This window comes from Anolis sagrei, chromosome 2, assembly GCF_037176765.1.
Source record: "Anolis sagrei isolate rAnoSag1 chromosome 2, rAnoSag1.mat, whole genome shotgun sequence".
Taxonomy (NCBI): Eukaryota; Metazoa; Chordata; class Lepidosauria; order Squamata; family Dactyloidae; genus Anolis; species Anolis sagrei.
Window position 1 is genome coordinate 244999841 of NC_090022.1, and position 8478 is coordinate 245008318.

Consider the following 8478-nt stretch of genomic DNA (forward strand, 5'->3'; position numbering starts at 1 on the left):
ATGGTTGATCACTTTATAGCTCTAGTCCGTTGCAGGAAGGTGCAAAACTGGGGGAAGTGATGACTTGGGTATGCAGATGATTACTTGATTGACTTAAGTGCCCAGTTCTGTGGAGACAAGGTGCAAGAACCAAAAGATAGAAGGTGACAACCCGAAATTCAGAAAACTAATGGATCTATATTTGTTTAGCAGCCTCTTCTGTGAGAATGACAAGCCTCGAACCTTAGTCAAACAGGTAAATATTCAAAGCTCATCTTGATAACAAAAGGACCCTCTGTCTCGCATATATACACAAGAATATATTATATTATCTGGCTTAGGAGATCACTGGAATGATCTTACTTTAATTGCACAGCGATCTCTGTTCCTAGGAGGCAATTAGGGGAGCAGCTGCCTTCAGGATATATTTAATACAAGTTTATACACTTAGAAATTGATATGGTACACAAGCAATATAAATTACACAAGAAATATCAATTGTATATATTTATTAAGGGGTTTAGCTTGGATAGAATTCGGGGTACAGTTGCTGCTGGGTCCTTTCGGAACCTCCAGCAACTTCAATATTTAAAAAAAACTTTGAAAGAGCCGAAAATGTTATTAAAATAAAGAAAAAATCTATCTTGTGCTTGAAGTCCTCTTATGGATCACAATCCTTTGAGGAGGGGTTGTGTGCTGTGGGTTGACAACATTATGAATGTTGAAATTGAAACCACCAGCCTCTTGGTTTATTGCATATGCGGGGGGGGGGGGGGGGGGAGAAGACACTGACAACATATGACATTGAACATATGACATTGGAGGATTTGCCTGCTCAGAGCCTGCAAATTTTGTCTGCTTTCCCACTGCCTCAGTGCCTTGATAGTGTAGAAAACAATAAATCAAATCCGCAGAAGTCAAATCCACAAATGAGAAGGGCAAATTGTATATCAATTACATTGTAAGCCATACAAACAAGTCACAAGTATGTGTTTGACTGCTTCAGCCACCAGAGGGTGGTCTGCTCTCTCTTAGTGCTCAAGCAACATCATTCAAGCTTCCTTTCCTAATATGCAGAGAGACAGATTCCATATAGCAGAATGTTTTGGCAGCTGCTAGTTCCATTGCTTTATCATTTATTAAATAGCTGGCACCACAGAATGGGATTTGTTGTTATATTTTGTATTGAACAAGCTTTTGCAAATGCAGCGTAATAGGTAAATATGGACCTACAGAATGGCCTAGATGATACAATTGGAAAATTAGTTTAATAAAAAGCTGTTGATGATTATGTGTTTTTAATGGTTTTGTATGGTTTTTATATTATGTGCTAAATGTTTTTAATCTGTTGGGTTTTTTTTGTTTTTTGTTTTTGTGGCATTGAATTGCTGCCAACTTGTAAGTCGCCTTTGGGCTGAGAAAGACGGGATATAAATACGGAAAACAAACTATGTATAAAATGTATGGATACAGGGGTAGCCCAGGTACTCCACCCCCTGCACAGCTGAAGCAACACATTAAATAACCAATACTCCCCATCATACAAGCCATACACATACAAGCAATGTGCATGCAATGGCTAAACGGCCAAGCACCTGGAACTCCAGAGGTGAAAGCATCCACCCCACCACCATCAGCAAAGGAGGAGGCAGTCAGCAATGTGGTGGTACTATTCCCAAAGAAGGAGGTGGTGGGAAACAATTAACAGTAAGATGGAGGAGATCATGGTAGCAGCCTCTGAAAGAGATGGTGTGGAGTTTGGCTGTATATTACAAAACTTTCTTCCAAGAGAAACATATATACAGTCAGACCTCCACATTTGCAATTTGGACCTTTGGAGATTCAATTATTCATTGACCTGATCTATATGTTATCTAGTCTAGATCCTCCAGTGTGAACCTACGCTCAGCTTCCACTGGCCATTGACATAAAAGTGTACTGACAAACACAGGAATTCCTATAGAGTTCTTCTATTTAAAACATTTTTAAAATTATATAGAGAGAGATTTATTATTTTATTTATTCATATTTACTTTTTTTTAATCCTGGTTTTTCTTCTGATACATGGACTCATATATATAATACCAATAGATAACAAACACACTAATAAATAGTATTTTTATTTACAGTTTTTTACTTTCACAGGGGTCCTATGCCCCTAACACCAGAGAATGAGGAGGACTGACTGTACTCTGAAATTAAACCGGGTTCTACTTTGCACTATGAACTAAGTGCAAAGTAGAACCCAGTTTAATTCTAAATATTACTGCAGACGCAGACTGCAGCCAGAAAATCAGAAGACGTTTACTTCTTGGGAGGAGAGCAATGACCAATCTCGATAAAACAGTGAAGAATAGAGACATCACACTGGCAACGAAGATCCTCATAGTTAAAGAAATGGTATTTCCCGTAGTAACCTACAGATGTGAGAGCTGGACCATAAGGAAGGCTGAGCGAGGGAAGATCGATGCTTTTGAACTGTGCTGCTGGAGGAAAGTTCTGAGAGTACCTTGGACCGCAAGAAGATCAAACCAGTCCGTCCTCCAGGAAATAATGCTTTACTGCTCACTAGAGGGAAGGATATTAGAGGCAAAGATGAAGTATTTTGGCCACATAATGAGAAGACAAGAAAGCTTGGGGAAAATGGAAGGAAAAGGGAAGAGGGGTCGACCAAGGGCAAGATAGATGGACGGCTGGTATCCTTGAAGTGACTGGCTTGACTCTGAAAGAACTGGGGATAGAGACGACCGACAGGGAACTCTGGTGTGAGCTGATCCATGAGGTCATGAAGAGTCGGAAGCAACTGAATGAATAAACAGCAACAACAACAAACAAAAAATACATTAAGTTCCAAGCAAAATTTGGCGTTGGTGTGAGCTTGGCTGACAATATCAGAGCTAAGACACTCAGAGTTCTTAATTGCCAGCCAAATAGGAAAAATGCCTGAGCTGTTGTTTATTCAACAGTAACTTTTCAGTACATTACAATCAAGAATACTTCTTATTTGTGTCCTCTCATCATGTTTTGTCTTTAACAGCAATCTGAGATACAGAATCTAAACAGATAAATCGTATCTAAACATGAAGATAATTTGTGAGGAAGATTCTCCTGCTTAATGTTTGTGTTTCAGGCTGCAGACCCAATTAAAAAGTTGGCATCCCTGCAAAATGCTTGACAGTGTTCCATTCCCTATTCTAATTATGCTGACTTCACATATCAGAAGGCAATCTCACATGGCAAATACATTTTGATGTAACATGACATACACATAATGCAGATACAGGGGACAAGCGCTTTTGCCATGACTCCATCACATCCGTTTTAATCCTGAGTAGGAATATATGGCTCTGGCAATCAGCACTATCAAATAAAATTGGCAGCACAAAGTTTATTTCCAAGACAGCAGCAATGCTGCTGGATAATCTCTACAGTCTTATCCTTTGTAAACAGTTCTGGATGATCAAGTACTTTAACTGTCATCAACATTTCCAGGAATTCTACTCTTATGCAAACAAAAAAAAATCCATATTGTAGATATGTATTATTATTATTTGAAACACAACAAGATGAGTCCACAGCAGACAAGATCACTCTGCTGGCTGTTGTATTGGATCATACGTCGGACACTTCCCAAGTGTCTAGGACTGTGTGATGTATCGGCGAATAATGCATACAGATCCCAGTAAGGTGGCCTTCTGCAGCTGGCAGATGGTATTTTTGTCACCGCCAATTGTGTTTAAGTGCAGGCCAAGGTCTTTAGGCACTGCAAACGGTGTGCCGATCACCACTGGGACCACATTTACTGGCTTGTGCCAGAGTCTTTGCACTATTTGTATTATTATTATTATTATTATTATTATTATTATTATGACACAAAAGCACATTATGTCAAAGCAAATGAGATCTATATGCTGGATTTTGTATGACAAAATCACAAGTCGAACACTTCCCAAGCGTCTAGGACTGTGTGATGTATTTTCGAATGATGTGTGCAGATCCAAGTAAGGTGGCCTTTTGCAGTTGACAGATCGTGATTTTGTCAATGTTTATTGTTTCCACATGCCAGCTGAGATCTTTTGGCATGGCACCCAGTGTGCCGATGATCACTGGGACCACCTGTACTGGTTTATGCCAGAGCCTTTGCAATTCAATTTTGAGGTCCTGATAACGGCTGAGTTTTCCCTGTTGTTTTTCCTTGATGCAACTGTCACCTGGTATGGCGACATCAGTAATCCAAACCTTTTTTCTTTTTCACAATAATGATGTCTGGCATATTGTGTTCCAAAACTTTGTCAGTCTGGATTCAAAAATCCCACCGTATTTTTGTGTGTTCATTTTCTACTACCTTCGCAGGTTTATGATCCCACCAATTCTTTACTGCTGGCAGATGGTACTTGTGACATAAGTTCTGTGTCTGTCCTCTCAGTGTATAATGGCATTGAATGTTTGCTGTATATATGTTCTGTGATCCGCCCTGAGTCACCTTCAGGGTGAGAAGGGCGGAATATAAATACTAGAAAGAAAGAAAGAAAGAAAGAAAGAAAGAAAGAAAGAAAGAAAGAAAGAAAGAAATTCAACCAGGCCCAATTTTGCCAGGCATTTGCTCCACTCAGCTCCCAGACTACATCTGCATTCATTCAACAGAGCAAATCAAGGCACATTTGTGAATCAATGTTGCTGAACAATCTTGACGTGTTTGTATATCTATGACATTGATTGCCTTCTGCTTTCAGAAGGAAAGAACTGTTTTAGAACAATTTTGCATGAGCATTAGTGTGCAACCAAGTTTGGTGAGTGTAGGCACCACCACTCAAATGTTTATTTATTCAAATCATAAGTAAAATCATCAGTGTCAACCTGGACAATGCAGAGCAAACATCCTTGTTTAATTTGGCTCCAAAACATGCCAGTAACAGTGGATCTGTGCCTGTGTCAATAAAACTAGAAGAAATAGTCTGCTGAGCATTTTGGAAACACTACTGCCATTATTGATAATTGCTATGGCAAAAGACTTATTGGAGTGAAGACGGAAGGAGCAGGGAGGGAGCCTTGCATTATCCCTGGAGGATATACAGTGAGATATCGTACATATTGGAAAAGAACAAAATGTGTTATTGAAAAACCCTTTCACCTTCTCTTAAAAATCTGGCCTTGGAATATATAGGCTCTTGAGGGCAAGAAAGTAATACGTTCAGGAATTATTGAACAAAGTGGTGTAGAAGAAGATTCATATAGCTGTTGACATACACATGAAAAAGAAAATCCATATGGGACAAACCACGGAACTGTGGCCATCTGCGGTGCCTTGAGGAACTAGCTTTGCCGGTGAACACAAACACTTATGTGTACACATCTCCCATTCATAATTGAACAGTAACATATGTTTAAACAGAAACTGCTTTTTGTGCCCTTTCTTCATGACAGACAATTGTCTATGCCAATGGTTCTGGTCTGTGAGTTAACTATGAAAACAGAAGAAAATTAAGGCTTCAGGTTGGATTTTTGGGATATGATTGAAACAAATTAGATCTCTCTGCTTTTGTAATTAATTTTATGGGGCATTTATTTGCATATGCAACACATGTCTTGTTTTTGCTCCTCGTATTGCTACGAGCACAAGATATGGTTTGCCTATAAGTTCACTTAGAACAGAGATGTCAGGAGCTAGTTACAAGTATACCATTGTTGTTCAGGATTCCAGGGGTCTGTCCCCAGCGATGGGGTCCAACCAAGACAAGCAGAAATGTGGGTAGAGTCAGGGTTTGCTTTATCGCTTCGATGCCCAAAGAAGGATGCCAAGAGAGAATCTCAGATCTCACATCCCCTCCATTTTCAGACACCGGTGTTTTATAGACATTCAAAACAACAGATATTGTTCTCGTAGTTACAAATTACGATCTACTGTCCAATTAATTTGAAGTACATTAATTGTTGTCATATTTTGCAGCTTGTGGAGCGTGTATGGTGGGAACTTTAATAAAGGTTTTATTGGAGGAAAACCTGAGTCAATGGTGGGGAGGAATGACCCTTAGGTGATGAGATGAGCAAGGTGGTATATAAATACAGCAAATAAATAAATAATTAAATAAATAAATAAATAAATAGTATGATCGGCTTGCCGCTTGATTGACCACTTCTATACCTATCTTATTAGGCCCCTTCTAGAATGTAATATATTCCAGAGTACCAAAGCAGATAATCTGGATTTTATATGGTAGTGTTGAAGGGGCCTTGTTGAGCCTGCCAACTCAGGTGATGAGGGAGTTAGTTTTGATAACTTCTACCTATTGTGTTTTGGTGGGAAGTAGGAGGGTCAAGCAGGGCTTGCCAGCACGGAGTGTTTCCTACTTCCAAAGCTGAGCTGTGTATTGAGAGGTCATCCACCTGAACCTTGATTTCAGGGGCTCCGATCTTTGGGGGTCTTGGTTTCAGATATTATCAGCATGGGAACTGTGACAGATACCAATTCAGTTATATTGGTAGAGATGGGTAGAAAGCATGAAAGAATTAAAGTAGCACAGAGGTTCCCAAATGTATTTGGCATACCTCTGCATATTCCTTGCACTGCAAAATTAATGGGGTCACCATGAGCTGGAAGGTAACTTGAAGACAGACCCAATCAGAAAAAAACTAATGATTATATACAGTTTTCATGATAGCTACCAAGAGGACAATACCCTTTTTAGACTACTAGTTGGACTATATTGGCTGGGAATTCTGACGGTTCTCAAAAAAGCAAACAAAAAAGTAATTATCCAATCTCCGAACTTCTTTCATAAGGGCACTCTCCCACGCTTTTGAAAGCATAACAAAGGTAAGGTCTGAAGTCCCTGAGGCCAAAAGGGATCACTATTTGGAGACCTTGTTCATGCAGCTTCTGACTAGCTCTGCCCCTAAGCAAACATTGGCAAGAAAGGAGCTCAAAAGCACCCTCCCTGTAAACATTTGCAGTACATATGCAGGCATCAAGGTGTGTGGCAAGCCAATACATCTGGCAGCGGTGGTGTGTGGCCTCACATCACTGCTTTTATCATGCCTAGGGGAAAGCAGGAGCAAAACTGCTGAACAATAGTGAAACGGCTGGAAAAACTATTCCTAGGGGAGAAGTTTCTCAACCCACTACTGAACCTTATACTTTTTTCTTCTATTTAGGTGAGTATGGCATCTGACAGCAGTTAGTTTATCCCTTAGCTCTCACCAAGATCTCTTGTTTATAAAATAGCTTCTGCCTTTTATAGTTGGTGTGCCCTTTTTCTATCCATGTTTATTAAATGAGTCGTACTCAAAGTGGACACAAGCTTTTGATCTTTTATTTTATTTTTGGATTCACCACTTGGACTATAAACATCTAAATGGCACATAGTAATTAAGGGGTTTTTTTTTGCCTTGCAGCAAACTCAGTTATATCATAAAGTTCACTATATTTTCTAGCAACCACTGTGCTTACAAACATTTTCAACCCTGAGGATTTCTCATGACTCAAAACTGTATATTTAATTGATTGTATTGAGTCTCCAGTTCTTTCGAGGTAGACCCACTTAACCTCCAGCACTGGTCCAACTGCCCTCCTGGATAAGAGCAATCCGAGTAATGGCATCCGAAAAATTATATATATATTTTTGGAAGCATCCCAACTTTTACCCACACCACCAATCTAAAACAGACCCTGGTTGGGAAGGTTAGAAAAAAAATAAATTGTGATTAAAAAAAATGGCACAAATGAGGAGGTGCAGAGTGGTGATTTTGCAAAGCCTGCAAGATCTGCCAGACAAAGGATGCATTACCTTATTCCTTGACATCCCACTGAATGGTATTATTCCAAGAACATTTCTTTATAAGGGAATGTTGAAATAGAGCAATTTGAAATGGTTGCAGATAGTAAAATCCAAGCCATGGATAGCGAAACCTGAAGCGTGGATACCGAGTTCTGATATGTGGTTACCGGTACTGGCGACTGGCCGCCCTGTAGGTCTGTGTGCCTGGCAAGATGAAGAAGCCCAATATTCCCAAATAAATCTCACCAAGTTGAAAAAGAAGCCACCAAGGTGTTTATTGAAATCAGCTGAAGAAATACCAGCCTGCGGTAATCCACCAAAGTAAGCTGAGATACCAAAGTATTGCAAAACAGACATTTGTATACAGTACAGTCCTTTGAAATTCCCATTCCCGCCCAGCTGGACCCAGCTTTGCGGTAATTGGCTAAGAACCGCTGACTTCACAAAGGATTCTCTGCAGAGGTAGGACTACAGTGCCTGTTGGCCAATAGGAGAGTATTCCCTACTCCTAAGACAGATTCCTGGCCTCCAATGGGGGATGAAGGGTAGGAGAGTCCGAGAGACAAAGGACAGATGATGGGTCTTGAGTGGATTATCGGGTCCCAACTGAGAGCCATCAGGTCTCATACAGTTCTATTGAAAAGATATTAGCGATATGAGTCCCCAGCGAATTGGTCCAGTGCCTCTGGCGCTGCTGTCCAGTGAGTCCAAAAGCAGAAATATT